General features: G+C 50.3%; 1 protein-coding gene across 1 annotated transcript in view; it reads left to right on the top strand.

Annotated features, from left to right (window-relative positions):
• Positions 1-237: 237 nt before the first annotated feature.
• The window catches only part of Pde8a (phosphodiesterase 8A), a 121,182-nt gene continuing 106,771 nt past the window's right edge, over positions 238-14,648 (top strand). Inside the window, exon 1 of the mRNA XM_050154123.1 lies at positions 238-256. The gene's annotated coding sequence lies outside the window, so the exon portion shown is untranslated. The remainder of the gene's footprint in view (positions 257-14,648) is intronic.

Below are 14,648 nucleotides of genomic sequence, written 5' to 3'. Positions count from 1 at the left end.
TCCTGGAAAGACGGAAGTGCTTTAGGAGCGGAAATCAGCCTGACGTGGAAGTTCATGCCCGCAACCCCGGCACTCAGGAGGCTGAGTCCCCAGGCCAGTTTGGACTCTCTATTGTGCCGGCTATGGTGTGTGAAACCATCTAAAAACAAGGAGAGGGTTCCCACCTCTGGGCCTGAAGCTGAGTTTGATGTGAGGACTGCCTTGGTGGAGGAAGGATCCATTCGTGGCGGCTGTCCTTAACTTCCTCATTTGTGCTGTGAGTTTGGTTTTTATTTCTTGAGACGCCTGTCTCACTAAAATCCCGTTGTTCTTTTAGAGGAAGCACTTGTTTTTATTCTCACCCAGCTTTGTTTTGTTTTGTTTGTTTTTCAAGACAGGGTTTCTCTGTGTATCTGGTTTGGCTGTCCCGGATGGGTAGACCAGGCTGGCCTTGAACTCAGAGACCCACCTGCCTCTGCTCTCAAGTGCTGGGATTAACAGCACGCACCACCAAGGCCTGGCTCTCATCCAATTTTTTTTAATTAATTAATTAATTTATTTATTTATTTGCCAGTGGGCTCGATTAGAGAAGAAACACACTGTATCAAAGCGTGCTACTTCCAAGGGAGCTGCTCTTGGGCAGTGCCTGGAGGGCAGAGAGCTCTAATCTGCTGTGTTTGTGCCTTCATTTTCACAGCAACTGCCCTGAGCCAGAGTGTGGCCCTAGGGTATGAACAGAAGCCAGAGGTTAGGATCTGTGACTGCCAGGTATGGAAGAAGCTAGCTAACAGTTTGCCATTCCGCTAAAGCAGGAATGAGTTTGCAGAAGTTTGGGTCGGTAGCTTTGACCATGCTAGAGAGTGTCACTAGTTAGAATGGAGTCACAGGTCATTGTCTTCCTTATGAGAAGAGCAGGCTGTGCTCTGCCCTGTCACTCCAGGTCATAGAGATCAGCAGCCATTAAGCCAGGCCTTGCCCTGTGAGATACTAGTTTACAAAGCAAGTTTGCTCCATCCTGAGGGCAAGAGCTAAGGTGCAAGGACTTTGCATGTGGATTTTGTAATTAAACATTTGTAATTAAATGTTTAATTTTGTAATTAAACATTTTTTGAGGACAGCCACAAGGCCCAGACCAGTAACTTAGTTATGCAAATAAAAATTACCAAGTAAAGATATGTGCACCATATCAAATGGATGAAGGCTTAGACTCCATCCTAGCACTGCAAGGCAAACAAGAATGCTTGCTTATAGCTAGGGGGTGGCGGCTATAAGCCTGTACTTGGGAGGCAGAGGCAGGCAGATCTCTGTGAGTTCGAGGCCAGTCTAGTCTATAGAGCAAGTTCCAAGGCAGTCAAGGCTACACAAAGAGAACCTGTCTCGAAAAACAAAAACAAAACAAACAAAAAAATGTTTGCTTGCAGAAAGCAATCCTCCTGCCTCAGTCTTTGTGGCCTTCCCCTCCACTACTCTTTTGTTTAATTGGTTTGATTTCATCTGCTCTTCATGCTGGGCATCTTCTTCAAATGTGCAGTGACATTTTGGTTTTGTATATATCCAATAATGCGTCCCTGGGGGTTGTTGGGGTGCTGGGGGTGCAGCAAAGAGAGGGGTAAGGTTCAGTGACTAGTCACTAGTGAATCTCCCTGTCAGGGTAATTGGGCTGGGACCATTCCTTTCACCAGAGAGGAGGGGTCCCCCTGATGCCAACACCTATAGGTGTCTTTTGTAGGGTTCTTTTGTTTCTTCAGCGGAAGAGTCTTCCACTTGAGATGGATACTTAGGGAGGAGAGATTTTGGACTCTTTAAAATGTATTACATTTATTTGTGAGTGTGTGCGCGCGCGTGTGTGTGCACATGCGGTGAGCATATACACTCACACACTAGTGCGGTACAGGCACACGCACAGATGGCAGAGGACAACATTAGGAGTTGGTTTCTTCCTTCTACCATGTGGACCCTAGGGACTGAACGTGGCAGCAAGCACCTTTACCTGTTGAGGCATCTTGCCAGCCTCAAGCATTGATTATTAATCCCTTGCATAGGAAACGGAAATAGTCCTCGAAGGGCCTTCTGTCCCCTACTATAGCTGATTCCCTTGAGGTCTGATGCCTAGCTGTCACCCTGGTTCTTGAAATGCATTGCCAGGAGGATGTAGTGGCCTGCAGGGTCCGTCACCTCTGCCTGGAGCCCTCTCAAGAAGGCACAGTCCTCTCCGCCACCGCCAGGCATCTCTGCTTCCACCCCTACAGGAAAGACACTGCAGTTTCCTGCCGGAGACAGGAAGACAGAGCCAGGCAGTTACCTGGCATGGGTGTGTGTGGGGTGCTCTCAGTGGAGCTGTTTCTATCATTTCTTGGGTAGTAAGCAGCAACAGTTACCACCATTTCGGAGCTGCAGTGTTCGACTTTCTCAGCTCTGCCTCCTCCCGGCTCTTCCCATCTCTCAGAGTGTTACCGCATCTAACCTACACCATCAACTCTTCTCTTGGCCTTTACTGGTTTATGAATTTTTGCCTTTAATCTTTTTTTTTTAAGTGGGCTTTTGAGAGACAATAATTAGGCTAAATGTTTATGTTTGATTTGCTGTTAAACTGGCAGGCCCAGAATCTCCCTTGCAGGAATAGAAGAGAGGGGGAAGGGAGGGGATGCGGTTCAGAGTCAGACGGAGCCAGGTTGTATGAACTGATGGCCTGGCCGCTTCGTGGTATGGTTAAGGGAAGGTTTTTATTGTAGATATGACAGAAAGAACATCCAGAGGCATCTGGAAAAGTCCAGAACAGAGAAGGAAAGAAGTAGACTGGGCGTGGCCAACAAACTGGACCTGGCCATGAGGAGCAGAGCAGAGAGAGACACGGAAAGAAAATAGCCAATATAGTGGGGTTATAGGGAGAGTGAGTTGTGGGATACTTGGATCGTACTCTGACACTCCAAGACTGCCAATAAAGTTAAACCTTGAATCAGAGGGCGAGTCAACATTCCGCGGGCCATAATTAACCATAGAGCTTTTGGCCTACCCAGATTAGACTAGAGAGACCCAGGAAGGAATAGGGAGGGGTTTAGAAAGACTGGACGGCCTTTTCCATTTGGGAAGACGGAGAGGTAGGGTCTCTGTTACTCTGTGGATCTATCAGGTTTATACCCCAATATCTGACTTCTGAGGTTTATTTAATAACAGAACAATGAAAGTAATCCCTTCTTTGAGTCGCTGGGGGTGGGAAGCCCATGAGCAGGAGGGATATTAGGGTAGGGGAGGAGGTGAGAAGAACCAGGCCAGCGCTTGCGTTAGTATGCTAGTAGGCACCCCCACAGTCATTCATCCCTCCACCTTTGGAATTTGGGGGAATGGAGTTTGTTTGGGACCTGACAGAGGTGAGCTCCAGTCTTACTTGCTTCTGTAATCATTGGATAAGAACATGAACTCTGAGCCTCCCCTCTAAATTGGGGAGACTACAACCTTCAAAGGTGCTGCCACACGGGCTCTGGTAAAGCAGGAGGATTTGGTCAGCTTAATCAGTGCAAGGCCATGTTCTGCATCATCAACCGAATCCCCTTCAAAGACCAGCATGACTCAGAAAGACGCTGCGCTGCCCTCCTTTTGAATCCAAGGACAAAGGAAGGTGTCCAACACAGTCGCAGCCACCTTGGCTGACTCAGGTTGTTTGTGAGATTGCCCGGCTTTGACAGTGAAAGTTGACCACAGTCTGCTACTCCGGGAAGACTCCTGGGGTGAGAAAGTCCCAAGGCCACCAGGTGACTTTGGCAGGTGAGAGCGCCAGGAAGTGTGTGAGTTGACTACATAACCTGTGACATTACGAGACACTTCCTTCGTCCCATGGCAGAGGCAAGATGACTTATGGAAACACTAACTGGTTCTCAAATGCTTCCTAATTCCTCTTCCCCTGGCTCTTGCCAGTGGAGTCAATCCCTAGGTATTTCCTTTCCTTGCTTATTTTCTGTGGCCAGAACCCAGAAACCACCATTGGTGAATCTTTCTGACTTTAGTAACAACCCCGACTCTGTGTTCTATGAGGTGTCCCCGAGGGAGAAAGACCAAAGTGTGGTCTTTGAGAGCAGCAAGAGGGAGTGAGATTTTGCCACCGGAGAGGGAAGGATAGAGGGCACTCTAGCTGGAAACGAAAGGAAAAGCTTCCGGCCTCTGCTTCTAGGCAGTGTTGGAAAGAAAGGTCTGTGTGGTCCACCTTCAGAGGTTGGACTTCAGCAAGGAGTTTGTGTCCTCCTCTGGAATTCCCACATCTCTAGGAGGACTCCAGAGCGGCAGAACCATGTCCTTCTCGAGGGTGACCAACTTGTTCCACTTTGCCTGGGGCTTTGTTGGTTTTAGCAAGGAAAGGCCTGAAGACTGGGAAGTTGTTCATTCCTGGGCAAATCAGCTGACTTGGTCACTTTCATCTCTTCTGGCTAAACCGGGCATGTGCTAGACACTATCTTGGCTCCATGAAGTGGAAGCCACGTGTCACAGTCTCTGTGGGTGTGGTACACGAGTATAGTTCATTCCGATTGTTTTTATGCAGATCTCCAATTACATTGCTCGTCTATATAAAACTAAGCCTGTGGAAGCTTCTGTCATTCAGAGTGTCTACCACAAGTTGCTGTCATGGTTCCTGGTTCACACAGAAGTGTCATTAAATCCTGCCCAGGTTGGGTGCTGGGGTGCTTGGTGCTTGGGTGCTCTGATCCTGGGATACTGGGCTGCTTGGATGCTGGGGTGCTTGGGTATTGGGTGCTAGGGTGTTTGAATGCTGGAGTGCTGGTATGCTTGGATGATGGGGTGCTGGGGTGCTAGGATGCTGGGTGCTGGGATGCTTGGGTGTTGGGGTACTGGGGTGTTTGAATGCTGGGGTGCTGGTATGCTTAGATGCTCTGGTGCTGGGGTGTTCAGGTACTGGGATGTTGGGGTGCTGTATACTTGGGTGCTGGGTTACTTGAGTGCTGGGATTTGCCTTGTTATGTTTCTAGTTGGGTATGTTTGGGCAGAAGGTGTTCGTCAGTCTTGAAATTATAACTTTTTTACAATGTTACCTCGGGGGACTGCACTCCAGGACATCTTGGAGCTGACATTATGGTTTGGTTTCTGCCTTCACCTGGCCAAAGGCTTAGCTGCTGTGTTGAACACTGGGCAGAATCTTTGCTGTAATGTAATTTCAAAGTTCCAGACTCTTGGGCTGGAGAAATGGTTCAGAGGTTAGAGCACTGACTGTTCTTACAGAGATCCTGAGTTCAATTCCCAGAAACTACATGGTGGCTCACAACCATCTATTATGAGATCTGATGCCAGCACTATATACATAATAAATAAATAAAAATAAAAATAAAAAAAATCTAAAAAAAAAGTTCCTGGCTCTTAAAGGGGCAAGGGCTCTGACATTTCCTTCCCAGCAACTCAGCTACTTCCTGATTGTTTATGTCTGAACTACACACAAAGCACCAGACAAATGGCAAAATGATGGACACAAAGTCCAGAGAGAAAGAGGAAGTTAAATCCTAGAAACAGTTGCATAAGCCTAACTCCCTAAGAGACCTGGTACCAGACAACGTAGCTGGCAGCGGTAGGGTATAAGTCTTGCTGCTATGGGAACTTCTCTCCAAGCCACTCCAGTGGGGAACCTACAAGACCCAGGGGTGTTACATCATGCCCCAAGGGGCTGTTCTTTCTAACAAAGCATCCCTGTTCCTGGAAATACTGGCCCCAGGTGCACCTGGGAAACTCAAGAGCTCTTGGGTTTATGGATGAGTATATTTAGGGGTGGGGAGGGGAGGGCTGCCAGATCTGGGCATGAGTCTAGAGTCAGAGGTCTGTGCTGAAGGAAGACGGAGGTTCAGTGAGCCTGGGAGACAGCACTTCCTATTGGCCCTGGTGTCATGTGGCAGAAGGTCCAAATAGCCCATACTTGAGGACCAAATGAGGGCGAGGACCCAGAGCAACTAGCATAGACCAAGAAGTGTTCTCTCTCTCTCTCTCTCTCTCTCTCTCTCTCTCTCTCTCTCTCTTCCCCCTCTCCCCCTCCCTCCCTCTCTCTCTCTCCCTCTCTCTTCCCTCTCTCTTTCCCTCTTCCTCTCCTCTTCCTCTCTCCCCTCCCTCCATCTCTGAACAGGGTCTCATGTAGCCCAGGCTAGCCTCAAGCTTATTACGTAGCTGAGGATGTCTTTGAACTCACGATTCTCCTGATTCCCCTTCTAAGTGCAGGGATTACATGCCACCGTCTAGTGCTGGGATCTGAGTTACAGTCCTAGCTTAATAAGGGGATTTCTGAAGTACACAGCCTCAGGGGCTTCCATTACTGCAAATCTTGTTTCACTGCAAATCTTGGTAGGCAGCTTCAGTTTCTTTACCCGTGTCTCTGTCATGCGGTGGCTGCTTCCACCAGAGCGTGGGAGAGGGAGAGCTCGAGGTGAAAGCCACAGGCCTTCTGTGCCCTACCCATCTTGTGGACTACCACATTCACGACCATGATAGCTGCTGAACATCTGGTGCAGATGTTCAGAATTCTCAGAAGTCCTCTGTGCAGCAACACATGTAGCCCTTGGTATCCTGATACTTCCTTCTGGAAAGTTCCTTCTCTTACTAAAGTAGCTAGATATGGGTTCCATTTGACATAGACACAAAGCCCCTAACAGATCAGTGGTGAAATCCCAGTCTGTCTGCCTTCTTTTTTTTTTTTTTTTTTTTTTTTTTTTTTTTTTTTTTTTTTTTGGTTTTTCGAGACAGGGTTTCTCTGTAGCTTTGGAACCTGTCCTGGAACTAGCTCTGTAGACCAGGCTGGTCTCGAACTCACAGAGATCCGCCTGCCTCTGCCTCCCGAGTGCTGGGATTAAAGGCGTGCGCCACCATCACCCAGCGCTGTCTGCCTTAAGAGACAAGGAAAGGGGCTTCTAGCCTGAACCTCGCAAACAGGACTCTGTCTTTTAGAGTTCAAGAGCAAGCACTGTGAGGAAAAGGAGTATTTTATATGTAGTGATATTATTTCATTTGTATTTTAATAAATAAAGCTTATTTACCTGAAGATCAGAACGCAGAACAGCCACACTAGTCAGTCATACAGGCCGGGCAGTGGTAGCACACACCTTTAATCCCAGCAGCCACACTAGTTAGCCGTAGAGGCCAGGCAGTTGTGCACGCCTTTAATCCCAGCACTAGAGAGGAACATAAGGTGGGATAAGACAGGGACTTGATTTTGTTTTCAGTCTGAAGATTTCACGGAGGTAAGAGCTCTCTAGTGGCTTGGCTACTTTGCTTTTTCTGATCTTCAGGTTGAAGATCCGTCTCTGGGTTTTTGTTGCTCTTGCTACATTTATACATGCTTTCACATATGTAAACAGTCATAATTAGAAAGCGCTTAACTCATGGTATGACTGACACCTCTGCCTGCCACTGGGGCTGGCTGCGGCTGGCCTCAGCACAGGCTCACGGTCCTTCTCAGGCCTCTCCCCTATGAGACTCCCTGCTTAACTCCGAGGTTGGGCAAATTCCTCCCTGACCCTGCTGCTGCTTGAATGGCTAAGCCACAAAGAAACTCTGCAAGGCTGTGAGTGTGAGCCAGAAGAATGTTGAAGGTACACAAAGTCTGGTCTCCTACCAAAAGTTAGGGCAGAAAAATCAGGATTCCCGGGGCCTCCATTGCCTGCGTGTGGGCACTGGCAACTGTCCACCTTTCCAAAGGCAGAGACGCCTTTTGAACCCATCCCCTTCTGATCTTCCACATTAGCTGCAGCTGGGGCACAGTTGCTGGGTGGCCGCGAGCTCCTGGCAGCACCGTGGCTGGTCAGCGGGGTAATTATGAGCTGGGAAGGCTGTACCCTGCCCCCTTCCGAGCTGGGTCCCAAGGGCACACACAGACAGGGCCAGGATGGAGCGTGATGGAGGACTGCGTTCTGTTCATCACTTGCTTGCCTGCAGCTCAGAGAAGCAGTAGGTGGCGGAGAAAGAGAAGCGTTGTTTAGAAATCAGGCTATAATAAGAAATATAGAAATAAGCGTTGTTTAGCAATGCTCTCCAGCATTGTGTACGAGGGGCTCGGGCAAAGACTGGAGTGAGTGCTGCCGAGGGGAGACTCTGGCTGCGCCATCCTCTCCTCTGGCTGAGCCTCATTTTCCGTCTTGGAAAAAAGAACACTTTGAATCCCAAGGTGGCACACGTGAGGAGGATCCAGGAACCTGGTGGCTTTAGATGTCAAGTAGAACATTTCTGGGGACAGGTAAACAGCCCCAACTAATTAGTTTGAGCCACAAGCGCATGTTTTACCACACAGCAAGGCATTCAGAGGCTGGGTGGCTTGACGGTTGGTCGATTTCGCAGCTCTGCGGTTACCTATGGGGCGGGATGGCCCAGGTTCATCCAAGATTTCCACTTCGTCTTCCTCAAGTGTGGGCAGACCCCTATCACGGGGCCCAGATTTCTGAAATAGCTCCAGGTTGCTGAGAAAATAGCTCCCTGCCTTCCTCCCTCCCTTTTTCAGCAATCCCTCTTCACACCACTCCCAGGCAAACTCACATCTCCGTGACCGGAACCGTGGCACACGCACGAGGCTGAGCCAATCCCTGACACGGGGACCGGGGTGGGGGTGTTTAGCTGAGAGCAATCAACCCTCGCACCTGAGGTGTAGGACCGGTCCACAAGTCGAAGGGGGAACATGGGAAATTAGTGAGGGGTGGACGTCACTGCCACAGCTTCCTCTTACGTGCCGGACTGAGGTTGAGAGGCCTTTCTCGGAGCCATGTCCCACAGGTTTGGCGGCAGCTGCGAACGCGCTTCTGCCTTTCAGACAAGCAGTTTCGCCACAGCTTGTTGCTTTTGGTCTCGGTGATCCCCAGCCTGGAACTAAACATTTGATTTTCTGTGAAGATTTTTCTTTCACGACCACCCTAAGTCAATAGCTAGCTAGCCCGTGCAAGCTCAGCTCGTTCGTTCGTGAGGCAGTTGCTCGGCGGGAGAGATCTCTTCAAGAGCAGAGTGGTTTCCTGCGTGCCTCATTCACTGCCAGCTGGTCCATCAGAACTCACTCTGACAGATGATGGTAGCAATGCCCTTGGTTGATAAGGAACCTATATCACCAGTGGCCAGCGAGAAAAGGAATCCCACAGGAGAGATTTCAAGCAGAGTAATCTAAAGAAAGGAATTGGTCCCAAAAGTGTTGGAAAGCCAGGAGGAAAGAGCATGGAAAGATATCACCCAGTGATCAGGAGGCTGTCTGTCCCGGGAGCCTACACACCTCATGGCTGAGCTGTTGGCAGTGTGCCCGTCACCAGAATTCTCACCTCACACTACCCCTGCTCTCCTACTGAGCTGGAGCATCTTAGTCGACCTGTGTAAGAGGGATGACGGATGAGATGCGGATCTCAGGGCAGGGCTATGAAGGCTCAAGAAGACTGTCACGGCAAAGAACTTCGGCAAATGCCTAGCAGCTTCAGAGGGGTTCAAAAACAGAATTAGGGTTAGATTCACTATCACCAGCACATCGTCACCATTACCACCCTCATCATCACCAACCCGCCACCGTCACCCCACCTGTATCACCACCAACTTCATATCATCGCCTTTGTCACCGCCGTCACAACCACTGTCACCCTACACTCCAGCAACAGGAGCAGTACAGTACTGCATCATCGTCGCCATGGTCACCACTGAAATCACCATCACTCCCATCAGCAGCAGTCACCGCAATGCCACAGCTTCTGCAGCAAGTCCCCAGCCCCTTTGCAGCAGGGCAGACAGGGCTCCCACAGCTCTTTTCCAGGGACCCCCTCTGACTTTCTCCAAAGCTCTCCCTGAGGACAGCCATGCTTCCTGTCTTATGACTGAGAAAACAAGACGACAGCAGCCCCCATGAACTCCAGCGGACCTTTGAATGACCTCATTCACTGTGTTACTTACAGGCTACAGATTCCTCATAGGGCTGTCCCCCAGCCTGGGGCCACTTCCTTCAGCTGGGGATAGCATCCTTACTTGGGAGTAGAGCCTCAGAGTTCTGAGGCCAGACACTCTGCCAGGCTGGCAAGGACCCGCAGAGTCTGACTGTGTCACTGCCCATCTCTGCCACCTCCATGTGGTCACTTAAAGCCATGCTCCCTTCCTTCCCTTCCCTCTCTCTCTTCCTCCCTCCCTTCTGGTGAGGGTTCACTGTGTTTCCCAGGCAAGCCTGCAATCCTTAGACCGACCCTCCCAGCTCGGCCTCTGACGCAGCTGTGACTACAGGCATGCGCCATCACACACAGCGCCATGTTTTCCTTTGGCAGACACACATCCAGCTGCTCCTTCAGCTCCTCCTCCCACTGCACCGTCTTTATAACCTTGCTTACCCCTTCCTGGAGTGGGCTGGAGTGTTCTTCCGCTCATATACACTCATCTATATCATTACGTGACTCACCCCTCTGGGACAGATAGTTTGGGTTGTAGTGGATCAAAACCCAGATCCAAAATGATGTTAGCAAACCAGAAGCGACGGGTCATCACAGCTGAAAGATCCAAGCTCAGCGCTGACTTCAGGTATGGCTTGATCAGGAACTCAACCCCTGACATCCATACCTGTGCACTGGATTGGCTCATGGGCTGCTGTGGTCAGGGAAGTGGCGACTCTAAACCGTCTACCAAAATAATCTGAGCTGATACTCAAGGTAACTGTGGCTTCCCAGAGGAAAACCAGGTGCAATTTTAAGAAAGGTGAGGGGGTATGAAGGAAAAACACTGTTTCTTGTGGCTCCCCTCAGGACAGGGCTTCTGGATGCTCAGTCTCACCCTGTCCAAGATGAAGTCCTCTCCTTTTGGGGCACACACTTAGAGCTTACCTCATGCCAGGGCACCCATAGCTCTCATGACGTTAGGCAATACCTGCCTCCCCCACCACGTTCTGCACTCCCAGGAGGCTGGGTTTCCCTGGTTGTCCCGTGTTCCCCATGTGGGGGCTGGTGCCGGCAGGCAACAGTCAGTCCGTGAGGCATCCCTGTGTGGAGGGATAAACCTAGAACTCTCCTAACTAGGCCCTGCTGCGGCCCGACGTTCCAGCTGTGCTGATTTGATGACTGGCTTCCCACGTCTCACAAAGCAGGCTTGGGGATCATACACACAGGGCACACGTTCCCACAGATGTGACAGACTTCTCGGGAGACCAGGCAGGCCCGAGTCCCAGGACCCGGAGAAGGGAGAGTTGATAAATCAGGAAAGGAGCCAGGAGGGAAAGGAGGTTGCTTTGGATTAAGAGCTTTGAAAATAGTGATTCATGATCGCTGCGGCTGGCATTTCAAAAGCCCCACATACTTCTGGTAACCGGCTTTGCATTCGCCCGGGGAACAGAGCAGCCCACAGTCGCTCTGGGGTGTATCGTATTGCACTGCTTGCCTCCCAAGCCTCAGTGATGTTTGACTCCTCAGCTGCCCATATTTAGCTTATTATTCTAGGGTTTACGTTTACAGAAGCTCTCCTACTGTACAGGGGACACATTCGGCTCCAGCGTCAGCTACGTTAGAGCGGGCAGCTTGCTTTTGCCCTCTGCTGTGTGACTGAGGATGGGTTCCTTCACTTTCTCTGAGGCCCTGTTCTCTGTCCAGTGATGTGAGGACACTATGGTTTTATGGAGCACTAGAAGGGACTTACACGGGGGTGTGTCCGTGTAGTATGGCCACAAGGTTTCTGCTAACTCTGATGCCACGGGGGAAGGAAGGAGTCGGAAGAAGGGAGCGTCGGTGTGAGGCCAGAGTGCAGATTCCCCCTCTCCAGCCATGGCGTGGGCTTGAACCTGGGTCCTCAAGAGAAGGTGAGGGAACAAAGCTGGGAAGGTTGCTTGCCCAGATGCAAACTTTGTAAAACATAGACTTTCCTGTCCAAGGGAACAATGTGGATGTTTGTTGCATGTGCTCTGTGTATTGTATGTGTGTGTTGTGTGTTTCATGTGTGTTGTATGTGTGTTGTGTGTGTTTCATGTGTGTTGTGTGTTGCATGTATGTGTTGTGTGTGTGTGCGTGAACATATTGTGTTGGGGGAAAGGGTTGTGAAGGGGGTGAAAGGTGGCCAATCAGCTTGGGTTACCCAGGTCTACGGGGTTTTCCATAGACCTGTGAGACTGTCAGTGAGTTTTGGTTCATTTGTCACCAGCCACCCTGTGAGTGTGCTTTCCCCTGCTTGTGCCTGGACCCCTAAGCTGCAGCCCCCTCAAGCCTCAGGACTGTGGCTTTCCAGTACCCAGAGTCAGTGCTTAGGGCCTGGCTACCAGCCTGGTGCAGGCCACCAGGGGCAGAGGGGACCATGTCCCAAAACAACAGGCTGGAGCTTTGCAGAGGAGGGAGGCCTAGTCAGTGAGTAGGGGAAGAGCCAGGCTAAGAAGGTTCCAGACAAGCAAGCAAGCAAGCAAGCAAGCAAGCAAGCAAGCAAGCAAGCAAGCAAGCACCCAATACCTGGCACTCACTGCTTTTTATTCCTCTCTCTCTCTCTCTCTCTCTCTCTCTCTCTCTCTCTCTCTCTCTCTCTCTCTCTCTCTCCTTTCTTTTCTTTTCTTCCCCCCCCCTCCCCAAGGCAGAATCTTGCTCTAGCCCAGGCTGGCCTCATCCTTGAGATCTTCCTGCCTTAGCTTCAAGTGTTGAGATCACAGGCACAGATTGCCAGGACCAGCTTTCACTCTGATTTTTTTTTTAACCATTGCATTTTCCAATTTTTTTTCTAATATCTAACAATATAATTTTACCTTGAATCTGGACACACTAGGGAAATATTTCTTCTTAGTAACAACTGAGTTGCTTTTTTAGAATCTTGGCTATAAAGCTGGGTCCTCTGCTGTGATGCTCAGTATGGTCTCAGACGTCCCCAAATACACCCTAGTGGGTGAAGGCGCTTGTGGTCAAGACTGACAACCTGACCACCTGCGTTTGACCCCCCAGGTCCCTATGGTAGAAGGAGAAAACTGACCCCTATAAGTTGCCCTCCGATCTTCACGCAGGTTATGGTATGCCCACAAGCTCTCTCTCTCTCTCTTGTGCCCTCTCTTTCTCTGTTCCCCCGACCCCTGCCACAAACACACAGGCAGGGGAGGGAGGGGCAGATGGAGGGAGGGAGGCAGGGAAGGAAAGTTATAATTAAAGAGAGAAAGATGTCAAATGCCACTGTTGTCCTGGTTCATCCTGGGTTCATTTTGGCACACGGCTTCCCTTCTCTAAGGTAGGAGACCCACTGTCTTGGGGACCGTGAACCCCCAGACCCTGAATTTCCTATGACCCCTTGCCTGTCGGAGTAAACAACTTGTTTTCCTGTGTTTGCAGCTGCTCTGAGCACGAGATCCTTAGGAGTTCCTGATGGCAGGGGAGTGGTTTCTGGTGGGCTTGCAGCTGAGAGTTAGGGCATGGCCATTGGTCAAGGAGAGCCTATATAAGCTGCCCTGGCCCACACTAAAGAGGCCATTTTTGGCACGTGTGTGCGTGTTTGTTTCCCTCTCCAGCCCCTTGCCCGACTTGCGAGCCGTACCATAGCACCTAGAGCAGGAATTGCGCTACTCCACTGCGCCTCTCCTCACAGACATCTCTGGCCAGCAGAGCTCCCACCCAGAGGCCAAACCTATTTCAGGTAGAGTGGGGCACAGCCTGGGCAGTTGCAAAGCGGGAAGATTGGGATGGAGACAGTGGGAAAGAGTGGGTCCTGCCTTCATCTCTTTTATGGACTGGTGCTAGTTTCCTGGGGTGAGGTTCTGAGGTCCCTCCCACTAAGGGAGACACAGGACTGAGCTAAGGTCAGGACAGGCTCCAGCAGAATGAGGGGAGGATTCTCATTATTGATTACAATATGACCTGCCTGAGCAGATCTTGGAATGACGCCTGGGTGACCGGAGCATTTGCCCCATTATCCGTGCTTCTTCTCTGTGTATACCTGAGCAGAACACTGAGAGTGCATGGATAGGACTAGCCACATAATACATGGGGACCAGGGGAAGCCACAGTTACCTTGAGTATCAGCTCAGATTATTTTGGTAGACGGTTTAGTGTCGCCACTTCCCTGACCACAGCAACCCACGAGCCAATCCAGGCAGCAAGTATGGATGTCAGGGGTTGAGTTCCTGATCAAGCCATACCTGAAGTCGGCGCTGAGCTTGGATCTTTCAGCTGTGATGACCCGTCGCTTCTGGTTTGCTAACATCATTTTGTTTTTTTGTTTTTAAATATTTATTTATTTTTTTATTATGTATACAGTATTCTGTCTGCTTGTATGCCTACAGGCCAGAAGAGGGCACCGTACATCATTACAGATGGTTGTGAGCCACCATGTGGTTGCTGGGAATTGAACTCTAGACCTTTGGAAGAGCAGGCAATGCTCTTAACCACTGAGCCATCTCTCCAGCCCTGCTAACATCATTTTGGATCTGAGTTTTGATCCACTACAACCCAACTATTTGTCCCAGAGGGGTGATATAGATGAGTGTATATGAGCGGAAGAACACTCCAGCCCACTCCAGGAAGGGGTAAGCAAGGTTATAAAGACGGTGCAGTGGGAGGAGGAGCTGAAGGAGCAGCTGGATGTGTGTCTGCCAAAGGAAAACATGGCGCTGTGTGTGATGGCGCATGCCTGTAGTCACAGCTGCGTCAGAGGCCGAGCTGGGAGGGTCGGTCTAAGGATTGCAGGCTTGCCTGGGAAACACAGTGAACCCTCACCAGAAGGGAGGGAGGAAGAGAGAGAGGGAA

The sequence above is a fragment of the Alexandromys fortis genome, unplaced genomic scaffold, assembly GCF_014885135.2.
Source record: "Alexandromys fortis isolate MF-2015 unplaced genomic scaffold, M_Fortis_MF-2015_v1.1 scaffold_86, whole genome shotgun sequence".
NCBI lineage: Eukaryota > Metazoa > Chordata > Mammalia > Rodentia > Cricetidae > Alexandromys > Alexandromys fortis.
The sequence above is the reverse complement of the archived record's forward strand: the minus strand, read 5'-3'. Positions and strand labels throughout refer to the sequence as shown.